At 46.7% G+C, this 15,890-nt stretch overlaps 1 long non-coding RNA gene across 1 annotated transcript in view; it reads right to left on the bottom strand.

Annotated features, from left to right (window-relative positions):
• Positions 1 to 389: 389 nt before the first annotated feature.
• The window catches only part of LOC132498818 (uncharacterized), a 44,628-nt gene continuing 29,127 nt past the window's right edge, over positions 390 to 15,890 (bottom strand). The window contains exons 3-5 of the long non-coding RNA XR_009533799.1: positions 15,098 to 15,509; positions 2,014 to 2,077; positions 390 to 1,932 (exon numbers count right to left, since the gene is read on the bottom strand). This is a non-coding gene — a long non-coding RNA (uncharacterized LOC132498818). The remainder of the gene's footprint in view (positions 1,933 to 2,013; positions 2,078 to 15,097; positions 15,510 to 15,890) is intronic.

Genomic DNA, 15,890 nt, shown 5'->3' with positions numbered 1-15,890 from the left:
TGTGAAATGAAAGCATTTCACCATCTGCCCGTTGGGGTCTTTGCCAGCTGATCGATGCTAAGTGAGCAGTTACTGTGTACACTTTGGGAATACAAAGACTAAGGTGGCTTTGCTTTGAGAAGTGAAGAAGGCACGTTAGTGGAGCCAGTCAGCTCATGATTCCAGCAGGGATACGGGGCCCAAACCAGTAGCTGTGACCTCGAAGAGGCAGCCTGTCTATTGGTTTCTGGGCTGGACTCCTAAGGCCTGTGGCCTGGGTCCAGATCTTCACTCTGCGTCCGACCAGCCGTGCGGCTGGGGCAGGTCACTTAGCCTGTCCTGCCTCAGTTTCCCGATCCAAATAACAGGAAAGACATCAAGTGGCTTGGTGCACTGTTGTATTTCGTTGATTAACACAGATAAAGGATTTAGAACATGGTGGTCCCAGGGCCTCACAGAGTGGGTGTTGGCTGTCATCAGCATATCGTCATCGTCATTGTCATCACCATCACTGTCATCACTGTTGGCCCTGTCACCATCCTCAGCATTTGGAGGCAAGGGGAGCATCAGCGGGCTGCGGATCTTTCACAGAGGTGGGTCTTGAGTTAGACCTCTAAGCAGAGGGAGCTGGCTGCATGCCTACACCATTAACACTTACATGGCCCTTCCTCTGTTCTTTACACACATCACAGAGGGTTTACTGAGAAAGAGTGGGAATTGGGTGCCAGCCAAACAAAAAGCTGTGCGTGGAAATACAGAAGAGGGTTCAGGGATGTTCACGAGCCCATAAAGTACAGACGGAGTTAAGGATTGGCGTTCCAGTAGAAGCGCCTGCCAGTTCTTCTCGTGCCGGCTTTCTAGAAGGAGTGACATGATGGGACACCCCTTCTCAGCCCCAGCCTCGCTCTTCTACCCCCGCCCCCACTTCCACAGGCTCTCAATGGACTGACGGTCCAGGCCTTAACCACTCTGCAGAGCTATTATGATCCATCAGGTGAAAAACATTGTTCACTTTTCAAAGTGGTGTGTGTGATTTTCACCATTGACTGTAACAGCAACAGAGGATCATTTCAGCTGGCTGAGCACATAGTCTGTGTGTGCTAAACTTCCCTAAGCATGGATTTACACAATGAAGCAACTAGCCCCCTGGGACCCACTCAGTGCCGTGGCGTACATAGCGTGTGTTTCATAGACGGGCTAATAAGCAGGTGCCAGAACCATTGCTCAGGACTCACCGTCGGTCTGGAGACCATTGAACACTCAAAGACTGTCTTCCCAAAGCCTTCCATGGTGAGGGGGGGCCCCAGCGGTCACACACCCAGCCAGCAAACAGGGTGATGTTCTGCTCTTCTGCCACCAGCCAGTGAAGGAAGAAAGCAGAGGCGGGACCTCCCTGGTGGTTCAGTGGTTAACACTCCACGCTCCCAACGCAGGGGGCCCGGGTTTGATCCCTGGTCAGGGAACAAGATCCCACACGCCGCAAAGAAGATCCCCCATGCCGCAGCTAAGACCCAGCGCAGCCAAATAAGTAAATAAATAAATTAAAATATTTAAAAAATGAAAAAGCAGAGGAGCTGCCCAAGGAGGCATGTGCCCCCTTGCTTCTCCCTCCTTCCCACATTGACAGACTGTGCCCGTGGGTCTAGAGCAATCATCAGAACGCAGACGAGAAAGCATCCGGGCTCCACTGCTGTGGTCATGGACACAGGATTGTGGTCTTGAATAAGAGCGCCGGGGTCGCGATGGTTGCGTTGTCTGAAAGTGTTTCAGGACCCGCCTGGCTCCTTGCCTCAGTCTCTCCATTCCCCACCAGAGAGTCTCCTGGGTCCTCCGTGCAGAGCTCAACCTGGCCCCAGGGGCTGGTCACCCTGTCCCTAGACGGGACACTTCAAGGAACCCCAGGCCGGGCTCCACTCAAGATCCTCGAGACAGAGACCTGAGGAACTTACAATTCTGAGAGAAAAAAGCAGATACAAAGTTACACATACAGCAGGGATGAAGCTCACCCGGGTAGAAAGAAAGAAATATGCCCACCTGTCAGCCAGGGTGACCTCTCAGAGTGAGTCGTTTCCCAATTCTTTGCATTTTCTAAAATTTTCTTCGATGAACAAGCGAGAAATAATGAGTTCCCTCCTGCGACTGACACCTGTTCTTTCTTCCCTCTCAGATTCCTCCCCCACCGCCTATGTTACTGCCCCCCACCCCGCCCAGCCCTGCCACCCACTCCATGCAATTCCACTTGGATGTCCCTGCTTCTCCAAGTCACAGGGGCTCATGAGGCAGCCTGGCCAGAGACAGATGTGGTCCCTGGTGGGGCAGGAGGGCCTGTCAGCTGGGCAGAGCTGGATGCTGGGAGAAAGATAATTTCTCTTTGGGGGACTCAAGCGCAGAGGATCACCGAAGCCTGGAGCTGCCGATTGTGCGGCTGCACAGAGAAAGCCTGCTTCAGAATGCAGCCAACGAATGAGAAAACAGAGCTGAGGGACAGAGACCGAGTCTTGGGGACTTCACTTAAGCCCCAAGGTCAGCATGACCAAAGCCAGCCTTGCACGTTCTTTTTACTGAACCAATAACTGTCCTTCCGGCCCGAGCAAGTCTGGGTGGGTGATGCCACCCCTTGTCATGGGAAGATTCCTGATGGCACTGCCTCACAGGGCTGTGGTGCAGTGACACTGCTTAGAAACACAAGGTGCACCCACCGGGGTGGCCGACAGGTGTCCCGGGAGCCAAAGGCCACTCACAGATGGGTTTTGTTGGCCCACATGGGATTAAAAATTTGAGTCAACACTTTAGAGTCTGGATTTTGTCTATAACTCTAGATTTTCTGTGTCTCTGAAAAAAAATCACAAGACCTGGCAACACTGGGCTTATGTCCTACATGGCAACGTTTACCTGGAGCTGCAAAGGGGCTGCCCTTTTGGTTGGGGCATTCATTCTCTAACGGCTAACACGTCTCCTTATTTTCTCCCCAACACTGTGGCTGGATGTCAGTTAGCATTTGTAATTGGCCTGCAGGACTGACGGCCCCCAATGAATCCCCCCTCCTGGGCTCTGTGCCCCTGCGTGGCCCCTCCCATGCTTACACCTGCCAGGCCATGTGACTTGCTTTAGCCAATGAGACACCAGCGTGTAACAAAAGCAGAGCCTTGATGAGCCTTGGTGTTGGGGTTGGTCCTCTTTGAAGATGGGGCTGGAATGAGACAGCACAGGGGAAAGAGGCCAGAGAGCAAGGAAGTGCTTATAGGATGAGAGAGACGCATCAACAAATATGGAATCTACTTCTGAAAAGGCTGCCATTGGCCAAATCTAGGATGATTTGAGCATAAAAATAAATAATGGTACCAATAATTAAAATCCAATGACTATAATAGGAAAGCGTAAATCCATACAGATATAAATAAGTAAAATGAATACATCAAGAGTTAATGATGAATGGAGATCCTTGCAGAGTTTCAAAGAACCTCCCCACAAAAATGGCAGAAAACCAGGGAAAGGAATAACTCTTATTATAAAAGAGAAGCCTGGCAGGCACCACCTGCATCACATGGTCAAGGAAATATCATGGATGGGGCCAACTGAAATCACCAGCCACCCGTGGATGCAGTGAGAAAAATAAGGCAGCGTTTCTGTGATTGTTTTACCAAGTTGTCTAGCTGCTTGAGTAGGAGGGAGGGCAAACAAAGAGAATTACAGGAGAAGAAAAAAGAAATCACTTAGTAGTTCGAAAGTATTATCCTCCCAAGAGAACTGGAAACACGTCCACACAGAACCCTGTACATGAATGTTCATAACAGCAAAATATTCATGATCGCCCCAAAGTGGAAACAACCCAAAAGTCCAGATGCAGTAAGTGTACCCAGACATTCCTCAATACAAAGGAATGAAGTACTGACATTTGCTACAACATGGATGAACCTCAAAAACAATACGCTCGGTGAAGGTCTTGCCTGGGTCACTGTCATAACCTCCTGACCTCATGGCGGCTTCCTGTCTCACCTCACAAGCCGCCGTTTCCCACGTAGCAGCGAGCAAGCTTTTAAAAACATAAGTCATACTGTGTCATTTTCCTCCCTTCAGTTCTCCAGGAGCTCTCCAGATAATTACTAGGATAAAATTCAAGCCCCTCCCCGTGGCCCACCAGGGGCCGAGTGACCAGGCTTCTCCCCAGCTTCCAACTGCTCCTTTCCCCCCTTCCCTGGCTCAGCAGGTGGCAGCCACATAGCCTCCTTTCTTCTCACCAAACACGCCAAGCCCTTTCCCACCTCAGGGCCTTTGCACTTGCTGTGAGAAGCACTCTAAGTTGCCCACCCCACCTCTCCACCCCCTCACAAGCCACCTCTGCTGAAATATGCCCACCTGTCAGCCAGGGTGAGCTCTCAGAGTAACTTGTTTCCTAATTCTTTGCATTTTCCAATAATTAGGAAATTCTTGGAAATTTCCTGATTTCCACCTTGGAACCACCTAATGGGGTGGTTCCAAGATACCACTCCATTTCCTTCCTTCATAGCAGCTGGTCATCTGCAGTTGTTACATCTATTCATGTATTTGCTGCATCTTTCCCAACCAGACACAACATCTCCATGAGTTCAGGGACCTGTTCTGTCCTGTCTGCACCATGTCACCAAGGCCCAATGCAGTACCTGGCATACAGTCATACAGAGCTCAATAAATATTTGTCCAGTGAATGAAATAACCAAGAGCTGATCATGTCTTATAACCTTTATAGCACTTATTACAGCATGTTCATTTATTTATTTACTTGTTTATTTATTTACTTGTTGACTGTGGCTCTGCCCTGCCTAGAATGTAAACTCCATGAAGGTAAGAACCCTCTACGTCTCAGTTCCCACCACACTCACAGCGCCCAGAGCAGTTCCAGGCACAGAGCAGACTATTAATGGACAGTTGCTGAACATTGGGTGACTGTTGATGAAATCTTATCATTTTATCAAATTCCTGAAAAAAGAAATATATCTTTCTCCTAGGCTCCTGAGACAGCATTCGGAGTTACTCTGCTGGGTAGCACAGAAGCTAGGCTTCACCTGCACCCCATCAACAACAGCTGAGGGCTGCTTCTGGGGCATTAACTCTCCTGCACTTCCCGCTTGGCTTGTCCAGTGGCCAGGCCCAGTACAGTCTAAGAGCCCGGGGAAAAAGGCATCAGGACTTGAGTCTCAGGGGCCTCTGGTCAGCAGCTCTCAGTATGTAGAGACAAGGACTGAGGGAAAGGCAGGAAGCCAGCAGCAACAAACTCAGCCTAATTCTATTTAGTGAAAATCAGAACAAAAATATGAGAAATCTGATCCACTTCGGTTCCACCCAGGTTCTTTAATCCTTAACTATCAACTCAAATGTTAAATGTGGCCACTTGTATGATGGGAAGTCCAAAGATACTGATGTGGTGGAGTCTTGGTACAGAAGCTGGCTGACCATGTACCAAAGATGGCGCTCCAAGTTTTTGCTGGTACATGAGCTGTTTCTGCCACCTTAATCCCTTCCTTTCGGGTTGAAAGAGTCCATGCCCTGAATCAGGAGCTGGAAAGGGCATACCAAGCCTACCCTAAAATAGTCTGCCCTATTTTATCCCTCGTGCCAATGTGCAGTTAGCATGTGGGGAAGAAAATGGGCCAGGCCTTGATACACCTCATTTCAAAGACTGCCAGCCACTCTAACAGAATCTAATCCTCCTCTTAGCTCTTACACATACAAACCCCAAGGTGCTAGAGTTGTGATGTAACTTGCTTCCTTCAAAAGTGATTAGAGCAAACTTACTCACTAGGGAAAAGCAACAAAGGAGGAGAAAAGATAGTCTAAATATCTTGGGCACATCCCTTGAGATGTAATTAGTGTATCTTGGTAATCATTCATTTTTAGCTCTGTCATAATTTTCAGCAGCAGGTTAAGCTGCTGAAAATGAAGTGACAGCTACTAATTAGCACATAGATTCAGCAAGTAATGATAAGAAATAGGAAAAAATTGGTTTGGGGAATGGAAGGTATAAATCATTCTGTACATCAATTCCCACCATAACTGTAACAGTCTGGCTATTGAGCTTAAGGGAGGTCAGCCTGCTGACCAATGGCCTGGTTGCCGCACTGAGAGCCTGGCATGCTGCTACCACTGGTGACAGGGCAGTACAAGATCATCCTCTTCTGGGCGAAGCCTTCCCACACAAGCTCAGCCCAGAGTCACTTTTCCGTTCTCTGAATTCCGAGACCTGCCAATGATGAGTTCATCTCGCCCCATCCCGGGATACAGTTTTGCTCTTGCCTTCTATCATTGCTAAACTCAGACTGTCGTTTAACTTCTACTGTCACTTTTAAATATTCCCAATGAAAATATAAATTCGAGGGTTAGAGACCACAGCCATTCCCTACGTATCCAGAATTGAGTCCCGGTATCCATAGAGTTACTTAAGAAATCATGACAACTGTAATTGAGGGATGTATTACCTTCCTGCAGAAAAGACACTTAGCCCATCGAATGGGAACTTGTATATCATGAGCTTCAGGTGATTCAGAACTGAGGCTGTGGAACAGCAACTGACCAGTGCACAGGGATGGAGGGGCCACTGAAACAATCTCAGGGTCATGGAGGCTGAAACCCAACACTGACTCATGGAGAGTGATTGTGGTTATGGAAATGAGAGCTAGACATTCCTTGTTTGAACTAAATGTCTTTTTTCAAATATCCATAAAACTTCACTAGTCTCATTTGGACTCTAATGAAAGTAACTGCTTTGCCTTCATGGTCTAACCCCTTTTGGATACAGTGAAAGATCAATAGAGAAATCCTGAGTGATCCTGATTTGCACCATGGAGACAAGCTTGGGTGTGTGTACTTGGATCTCTTCCATCAGGCAATGTCTTAGAGGACTGTTCATTCTTTCAAACATCAAATATGTACTGAGGGGCCTCCCTGGTGGTGCAGTGGTTGAGAGTCCGCCTGCCGATGCAGGGGACACGGGTTCGTGCCCCGGTCCGGGAAGATCCCACATGCTGCGGAGCGGCTGGGCCCGTGAGCCATGGCTGCTGAGCCTGCGCGTCCGGAGCCTGTGCTCCACAACGGGAGAGGCCACAGCAGTGAGAGGCCCACGTACCGCAAAAAAAAAAAAAAAAAAAAAAAATATGTACTGAGTCCTAACAACGGGTAAGGGATGGTGCTAGACACCATGTGGGGAAGGGTGGGTCTAGTGGGTGGAAAGGAGGATGGACAGATGACTCAAAGATCAAGCCTGACCTCGAGACACTTAGAGATGAAATTGGCACATAAATAACTACAATTCTCAGACTTCCCTGGTGGCGCAGTGGTTAAGAATCCGCCTGCCTATGCAGGGGACACAGGTTCGAGCCCCGGTCCGGGAAGATCCCACATGCTGTGACACAACTAAGCCCGTGTGCCACAGCTACTGAGCCTGCGCTCTAGAGCCTGTGTGCCACAACTACTGAGCCCATGTGCCTAGAGCCCGTGCTCTGCAACAAGAGAAGCCACCGCAATGAGAAGCCCGCGCACCGCAACGAAGAGCAGCCCCTGCTCGCCAAAACTAGAGAAAGCCCAACACACAGCAACAAAGACCCAACCCAGCCATAAATAAATAAATAAATAAATAAATAAATTAATTAATTAAAAAATAACTACAATTCTATAGGGAATGATAAGGGGCCTGAGAAGTTCAGAGAAAGTTCTTGGAAGCACCAAGAAAATGTGAAAGTAACTGAAATACAACGACATTGTGTAGACTACCTCTCAGAATTTCTAGCTGGAAAGCACTGAAACTAGAGAACCCTCTGGAACCAGGTAAGTGTCCATTTAGGGTCCCTTAATCATTTCATTCATTGATTTAAATACACTGTGTTTGTTTACTATGTATCTGGATACATTGTGTTTATTTATATTATATTTGAATACATTCTATTTATCAATTTAAATACATTGTATTTATTGATTTAAGGATCATAGTGAGTAGATATTGTGCACACATCATGTAAAAGTTGATGTTCCATGACAAATAAAATTACTTGAAGTGGTTGCAAATGTGCCAATGCTTAAATGGCCTAAGTGGTTCTTCTCCAACAAGGTAGAGTGATATTTAAGGACCTTGGCTCAGGCATCCACTAAACAAAGATTCAGTGCTAGACTGGGAGCAGGTCCCAGAGAGTTTCCTGTGGCTCAGAGTGCAGGCTCCAGACGCCAGCTGCAGCTCAGACATGGCCTCAGATACTCAACTGTGACAAGGGCAATCAGCTCAGTATCTCATGCCTCAGTTTCCTTACCCTTTCAGGTTGTTATGAGGATTACATGAGCCAACATGTAGAGGTGGAGAGGGCTTCACATATCTTAGCTCGTCACTACCATCATCACCACCATCACCATCATCATCATCACCATCATCATCACCACCATCACCACCATCACCACCATCACCATGATCATCACCACCATCATCATCATCATCATCATCACCATCATCTCATCACCACCATCATCATCATCACCATGATCATCACCATCATTATCATCATCACCATCATCATCTCATCACCACCATCATCATCACCATGATCATCACCATCTTCACCATCATCATCTCATCACCACCACCACCATCATCATCATCACCATCATCTCATCACCACCATCATCATCACCATGATCATCACCATCATTATCATCATCACCATCATCATCTCATCACCACCATCATCATCACCATGATCATCTCCATCTTCACCATCATCATCTCATCACCACCACCACCATCATCATCATCACCATCATTCATCACCATCATCATCGTCTCATCATCACCACCATCATCACCACCACCACCACCATCACCATCATCACCATTACCATCATCAGGACTGAGGCAGACTCTGTCCTAATAGCTCCCAGCACAAAGACTAGCAGGCAGGGAAAGAGGAGAAAAGTCCAGAAGCAGCAAATCCAAGCTGATTTTAAACCTATAATCCTGAACAAGAAGTATGTGAGACTGTTCTTTCCTTTCTCCAAAAGATGGCAAAGTCAGGAGACTGGCTGTCTTCAGTCTTGGGAGAAAGGGTGGGGGGGCAGCAGTGTGGGGCAGGGGAAGGATGCTCAGGACAAACTTGGCAGTGCCCTTCAAGAGCAAGGCGTGAAGCCCATGATGAGGGACCTTCTGTTCTCACCCTCTCTCTCCTGAGGCCTGCGGCTAACCTGGGCACCAAGGCAGAGCTGACTGGGTCTGGCTGCAAAGCAGGGAGAGTTGATTGGATTTTTCTGGCAGAAAGTATGAACTCTGATTGGCTTAGATTGGAAATCAGTGGAAAAAGAAAAAAGGCAGGGCGGCGGAGGGGGGAAATCTGGTCTTGGTGTGAATGGGAAAAAACATTTTTGAAATAAAATCTAAACCCCTGCTATGGTCACAAAGAAAAGAAAAATGGTTGACGAAAGTCACATACAATTCTTTTTTAAAAAAATAAATGTATTTATTTTTTAAATTTTTGGCTGCATTGGGTCTTCATTGCTGAGCGCGGGCTTTCTCTAGTTGCGGCGAGTGGGGGGCTACTCTTCGTTGCGGTGCGTGGGCTTCTCATTGTGGTTTCTTGTCTTGTTGCAGAGCACAGGCTCTAGGCACGCAGGCTTCAGTAGTTGTGGCACGTGGTCTCAGCAGTTGTGCCTCACAGGCTCTAGAGCGCAGGCCCGGTAGTTTTGGCACATGGGCTTAGGTGCTCCGCGGCATGTGGGATTTTCCTAGACCAGGGCTTGAACCTGTGTCCCCTGCATTGGCAGGCAGATTCTTAACCACTGTGCCACCAGGGAAGTCCCCCACATACATTCCTTTTTATATTAAAGACTTTGCCATGCACTTAATTTGCAATGATTGTTAAAAAATTATTCAGAGACACCTGTTAAAGACGGTAGGGCAGGCTTTATTCAGGACCATCATGATATGTACAGGGACCACTGCAATGGGATTCTGCAGTCGGGGGAAAGAGGTTGGGCTCTGCTCTGAATACAGGGTGGGCAGGTGGGGATTTAGAGCCAAGGAGAGGTAGGAGTCAGTGGATGGAAAATGACTAAGAGGAAACATCAGGGGTAAGGGGGATTCTGGCAAAGCCAACCTAACAGGATTCTTGCTGAAGACAGGCCAGCCTGTTTAGGCATCACCTGGTGTGGAGCCAGGGGGTGGGGGGGTGGTGAGGAACCAGATCAGATTATCGAGGGTGATCAAGTATCAAGGATGGGGGTTCTGGTTAAATCGACTTAGCAGGGTGCTTGCCAAAGCTAGATTTAACAGGTACCCCCAGATTGGCCTAGGAGGAGGTTTAGGAGCCTGACTAAAGTTTGACCAAACAAAGAATTTTTATCATGGTAGAATGTCTTCTTTTCAAAAAAACGTAATATTAAGAGACCCTATGAGACAAACTACATTTTACAGCTAAGTAATCTGCAAAAAAAGACAAGATAAATTAAAAAGATAAATTATAAAGAAAAGATATGATAAACTAGTTTCAAAAATATCTTGAACTAAATTTGTTCAAAGGTAGAATGTTAACCTGTGTGCTAGTTAAATAATGCTTTGAAATTTTAACTTTCAAACGAAACGCTTCAAGGATGGAAAAATACAAAAGAATGCATAAAAATAAAGCAGACAGAAAAGGACAAACGTATGATTCCATTTCTATAGGTCCTATAATCGGCGAATTCATAGAGACAGAAAGTTTAATAGAGGTTGCCAGGGGCTGGGGGAGGGGGAATGGAGAGGGAGTGTTTAATGGGGAGAGAGTTTCTGTTTGGGCAGATTTAAAAATTCTGGAAATGGAGAGTGGTAAGATTGTACAATATTGCGAATGTACTTAATGACACTGCATTGTACACTTAAAAATGGTTAAAAAAGGGCCTCCCTGGTGGCGCAGTGGTTAAGAGTCCGCCTGCCGATGCAGGGGATACGGGTTCGTGCCCCGGTCTGGGAGGATCCCATATGCCGCGGAGTGGCTGGGCCCGTGAGCCATGGCCGCTGGGCCTGCGCATCCGGAGCCTGTGCTCCGCAACGGGAGAGGCCACAACAGTGAGAGGCCCGCATACCGCAAAAAGAAAAAAAAAAAAAAGGTTAAAATGATCAAATTTTGTTATATTTTGCCACAATAAAAGTTATCAATTAAAAAAATACAAGACTTCCCTGGTGGAGCAGTGGTTAAGAATCTGCCTGCCAGTGCAGGGGACACAGTTTCGATCCCTTGTCCAGGAAGATCCCACATGCCACAGAGCAACTAAGCCCATGCACCACAACTACTGAGCCTGCACTCCAGAGCCCACGAGCCACAACTACTGAGCCCATGTGCCACAACTACTGAGCCTGCACGCCTAGAGCCCGTGCTCCACAACAAGAGAAGCCGCCACAATGAGAAGCCCGTGCACTGCAACAAAGAGTAGCCCCTGCTGTCCACAACTAGAGAGAGCCTGCGTGCAGCAACGAAGACCCAACCCAACCATAAATAAATAAATAATAAAATAATAAATAATAAAAAAGATATATTCATAAAAAATACATAAGTACAGGGCTGTTGAATACCACCATGCCATTTTGCACCCTTGGACTTGTGCAGTGCACAACCTGTATATGGCATCCCTGTCCAGACATTCTATTTCCTGATAAAAAGATAGTAGTATTTGTATTCATATATTTTTTTCTTTAAGGCAAGACCCCAAGTTGACTTTTGTTTCAGAAAGAAAGAGAGGAAGGAAGGAAGAGAGGGAGGGAGGGAGGGAGGGAGGGAGGAAGGAAAGTTCATCAGTGCACCAAAAAGAGCAAGTTGCATTCAGAGATAATAGGTGTGAGAGGAAGCAAATCAGGGAATCTTTAAGCAGAGGAAATGGATAAAAGTAGCTGAATACGGCAAGTTATGTTTCGGTGTGGAGTCAACCAGAATTTTTCTGTTTAAAAATGGGATCTGAGGGGCTTCCCTGGTGGCGCAGTGGTTGAGGGTCCGCCTGCCGATGCAGGGGATGCGGGTTCATGCCCCGGTCCGGGAGGATCCCGCGTGCCGTGGAGCGGCTGGGCCCGTGGGCCATGGCCTCTGGGCCTGCGCGTCCGGAGCCTGTGCTCCACAATGGGAGGGGCCACAGCAGTGAGAAGCCCACGTACCGCAAAAAAAAAAAAAAAAAAAAAAGGGATCTGAGAGAAAGGGACGAATCAAAGATGCCCTAGCTAGTGGCAGTGCTGTCCACAGGGACAGGGGAGGCTAGGAGAGAAGCAGCTGCAGGATGGGGCTGGTGCAGGGGAGAAGCAGTTGGGTGTTGGCAGCATTAACTTTGAGAAGCCTTTAGACATCCAAATGGCAATAATGAGAAGGCAGTTGGATATGAGTCTAGAATTCCTGAGAAAGGTCAGGGCAGGACATATACATTTTTGAGTCAAAGTTAAAGGGATACATGAGATCACTGGAGAGTGTAGGTAAAAAAAGAGGAAAGAGCAGAGGGCAGAGCCCTAGGGAACTCCAACATTTAGAGATCTGGTGGAGAAGGGGCAGTCTCTGAGGCAGGAAGGGATCCAGACAAGTGCAGTATCATAGTGGCCTCCAGAAGGAAGTATTTCAAGGAGAGAGCAGTCAACCATGGCAAAGGATGCTGAGACTTGGTAACTCTAGGTGTGGGAAATGGGGCAGTTCTCATTTAATTACATCTCTGTTCTCCATAAAACATGAGGCAGTCATCAACTAAGTAGTATTACATATAAGGACAGATGAAAAGCTACATAATAGTAGGAAAGTAAATTTACTAGGGAAGTGTAGCAGGATTGTCTGGCAGTTCTGAGTTCCCATTTGAGAGCTGCAGTAAATAAATGAAAAAGAAGTACCCACCTCATTCCATGAGGCCAGTATCACCATAATATTAAAACCAGTCAAAGACATCCCGAGAATAGAAAACTATAGACCCATGTCTCTTTTGAATATTATGTAACAGTCCTCAACAAAACACTGGCAAATTGAATCCAGAAACATATAAAATGGATTATGCACCATGACCAAAATGGGATTTATCCCAGAATCAATTGGGATTCTTATCCCAGGAATGCAAGTTTGTTTTAACATCTCAAAATCAATTAATATATCGTATCAACAGAATAAAGGACAAAAAACACGATCATCTCAATAAACACAGAAAAGGCATTTGACAAAATTCACTGTTTTATAAAAATGTTTGGCAAACTGAGAATAGAAAGGAACTTCCTCAACTTGATAAAGAGTATCAGTGAAAAACCCACAGTTACATCAGACTTAATGACGAAAGGCTGAATCCCCCTAGGATTCCCCCGGGGTCAGGAACAAAACTGGGATGTTTTCCCTTGCTACCTCCTTTCAACATTTTTACTAGAGGTTCCAGGCAGGGAAGTTAGGCAATAAAAAGAAATAAAAGCCATTCAGATCAGAAATGAAAGGGTATGGGACTTCCCTGGTGGTCCAGTGGTAAAGAATCCGCCTTACAATGCAGGGGATGTGGGTTCAATCCCCAGTCAGTGAACTAAGACCCCACATGCTGGGGGGCAACTAAACCAGTGCACCGCAACTACTGAGCTCATGTGCCTTAACTAGAGAGCCTGTGTGCCGCAAACTACAGAGCCCACGCGCTCTGAAACCCGCGCGCCCCTACTACAGAGTCCACGCATCCTGGAGTCTGAGCACCACAACTAGAGAGAAGCTGGCGCGCCAAAACAAAGGGCCCACACGCTGCAACTCAAGATCCTTCATGCCTCAACGAAGATCCCGCGTGCTGCAATGAAGACCTGACACATTCTGCATTGGCAGAAGGATTCTTAACCACTGCACTGCCAGGGAAGCCCAATAAATCTTTTTTTTTTTTTAAAAAAGGAAATGAAATGAAAGGGTAAAACTATTTGTATTCACAAACATGATCTTATATGTAGAAAATCCTAAGGAATCCACAAAAACTATTAGAACTAATAAACAAGTTCAGCAAAGCTACAGTATACAAGATGAATGTACAAAAATCTACTGTATATCTATACACTACCAACCAGTGAAAAATCTGAAAATGAGACAAAGACAATTGCAATTACAACAGCATCAATAAGAATAAAATCCTTAGGAGGAAATTTAACAAAAGATGTGTAAGCCTTGAACACTTAAAACTATGTAACATTGTTGGAAGAAATTAGAGAAGAGCTAAATAAATGGAAAAACAGCCGTACTCACGGATTGGAAGACTTAATACTGTTAGAATGGCAACAGTCCCCATCTACAGAGTCAGTGGAATCCCTATAAAAATTCCAGCTGGTGTAGAGGAAGACAGACAGCCGGGTGCTAAAGCTGCACGAAGGGAAATGATTGGAATGCTGCTAGATGAAAGCAACAAGAAGGGAAAGTGATGGGAGCATAGTAGATTAGTAAATGACCGACGAGTGAACGAATGAATACATGAAATCTCCTCTGGCTGTTTTGTGTATCTCTTGCTGCATAACAACCACCCCAAAACTTATTGGCTTAAAACAATAACTATTTCTTTATTTCTCATGATCTGGGATTAACGAGAGCTCAGCTGACAGTTTTTTTGCCAGTTTCCCTTGGGGTCTCTGATGGATGCAGCTGCTGTCAGATGGCAGCAGGGGCTGAAACCTCTGCTGTGGCTTTTCCCATGTGTCCAGTGCCATGGCTGGGACAACCGGAATGCTGGGTGGGCTCATCTGGGGCTCCCTCCTTCTCCTGTCAGTCCGTCTGTCTGTCTCTCTCTCCCTCTCTCCCCTTGTAGCCTCAGGGCTTCTCCCTCTCAATGTGGCTTCTTCACGTGGTCTCTCCGGGTAACTGGGCTTTTTACACGGCAGCTTGGGGCTCCCAAAAGTGCAAAAACATCTTTAAGGCTTAGACCCAGAATTGGTGCAGCATCCCTTGGGCCCCGCTGTATGGGTTAAAGTGAGTCACAGGGCCAGAGTGGGAGGTGCCCAGGCAGGGGGTGAATTCCAGGCGTGGGGTCTGTCAGAGCCATTGCTGGGACAAGCCGCCACACCAGCCTCAGTGTCAGTCCCCCAGTCCCAACCACACCAGACCCCTCTTTTTGCTACTTCTATCACCATCTTTATCAAAAGTCAACATCCACCTATAGCTAAGTACGTTTCACTCACAAAAATAAATTGCCATGAGCCTCGCAGTCAGCACGATAAATGCCAAGCTGAGAATCTTGAACCTGAATTACTGTGGTTCTCCTGCTGGGCCACCTTGATCCAGCATCATCATTCTTGGAACCTCAGCATCTCCTGCAGGTGAGAGAAGACAGAAATACAACATAGTCTGCCCATCTCATCCCCTCATGTGTTATAAGAATTTCAATAAAATAACGTAGCTAGCACTTCCCTGGCGGTCCAGTGGTTATGACTCCAGGCTTCCACTGCAGGGGGTGCGGGTTTGATCCCTGGTCAGGGAACTAAGATCCCACGTGCCGCGTGGTGCAGCCAAAAACAAACAAACAAACAAAACAAAACAACGCAGGTGAAGAATCTTTGGAAGAGCTTAGAGGACTGCACAGGTAGGTATCATCTGAAAAGAAAGTATATGAATATGTTAGCTCTGCATCTTCCTGTTTTAAAAGCCCATTTCTTTGGAGGGTCTGGCCTTCGAGAAGGATGCTGATTTATACACTGTCATGTTACTGTAAATATGAGAAGCTACAAGCTCTCATCAGCTGATTTAATGAGGTTCTTCTGTGCTGATGGCTGTTTATTTTTCTCAGTCCTCTTTGTTGCCATCAAATCACCCTGCGTGAATATTGAATAAGTATTCAAACTCACTCTTGGGTTTGGTCTTCATGACTTAATGGGAAGCGTGAACAGACTCTGTCTCCAAAAGGAGACTTTTCTGAATCAACTACAACCACCCGTGGTCACTGAGATAATTACTCAAGGAACATCCTATTTACAA

The sequence above is a fragment of the Mesoplodon densirostris genome, chromosome 11 (genome assembly GCF_025265405.1).
Source record: "Mesoplodon densirostris isolate mMesDen1 chromosome 11, mMesDen1 primary haplotype, whole genome shotgun sequence".
Taxonomy (NCBI): domain Eukaryota; kingdom Metazoa; phylum Chordata; class Mammalia; order Artiodactyla; family Ziphiidae; genus Mesoplodon; species Mesoplodon densirostris.
The sequence above is the reverse complement of the archived record's forward strand: the minus strand, read 5'-3'. Positions and strand labels throughout refer to the sequence as shown.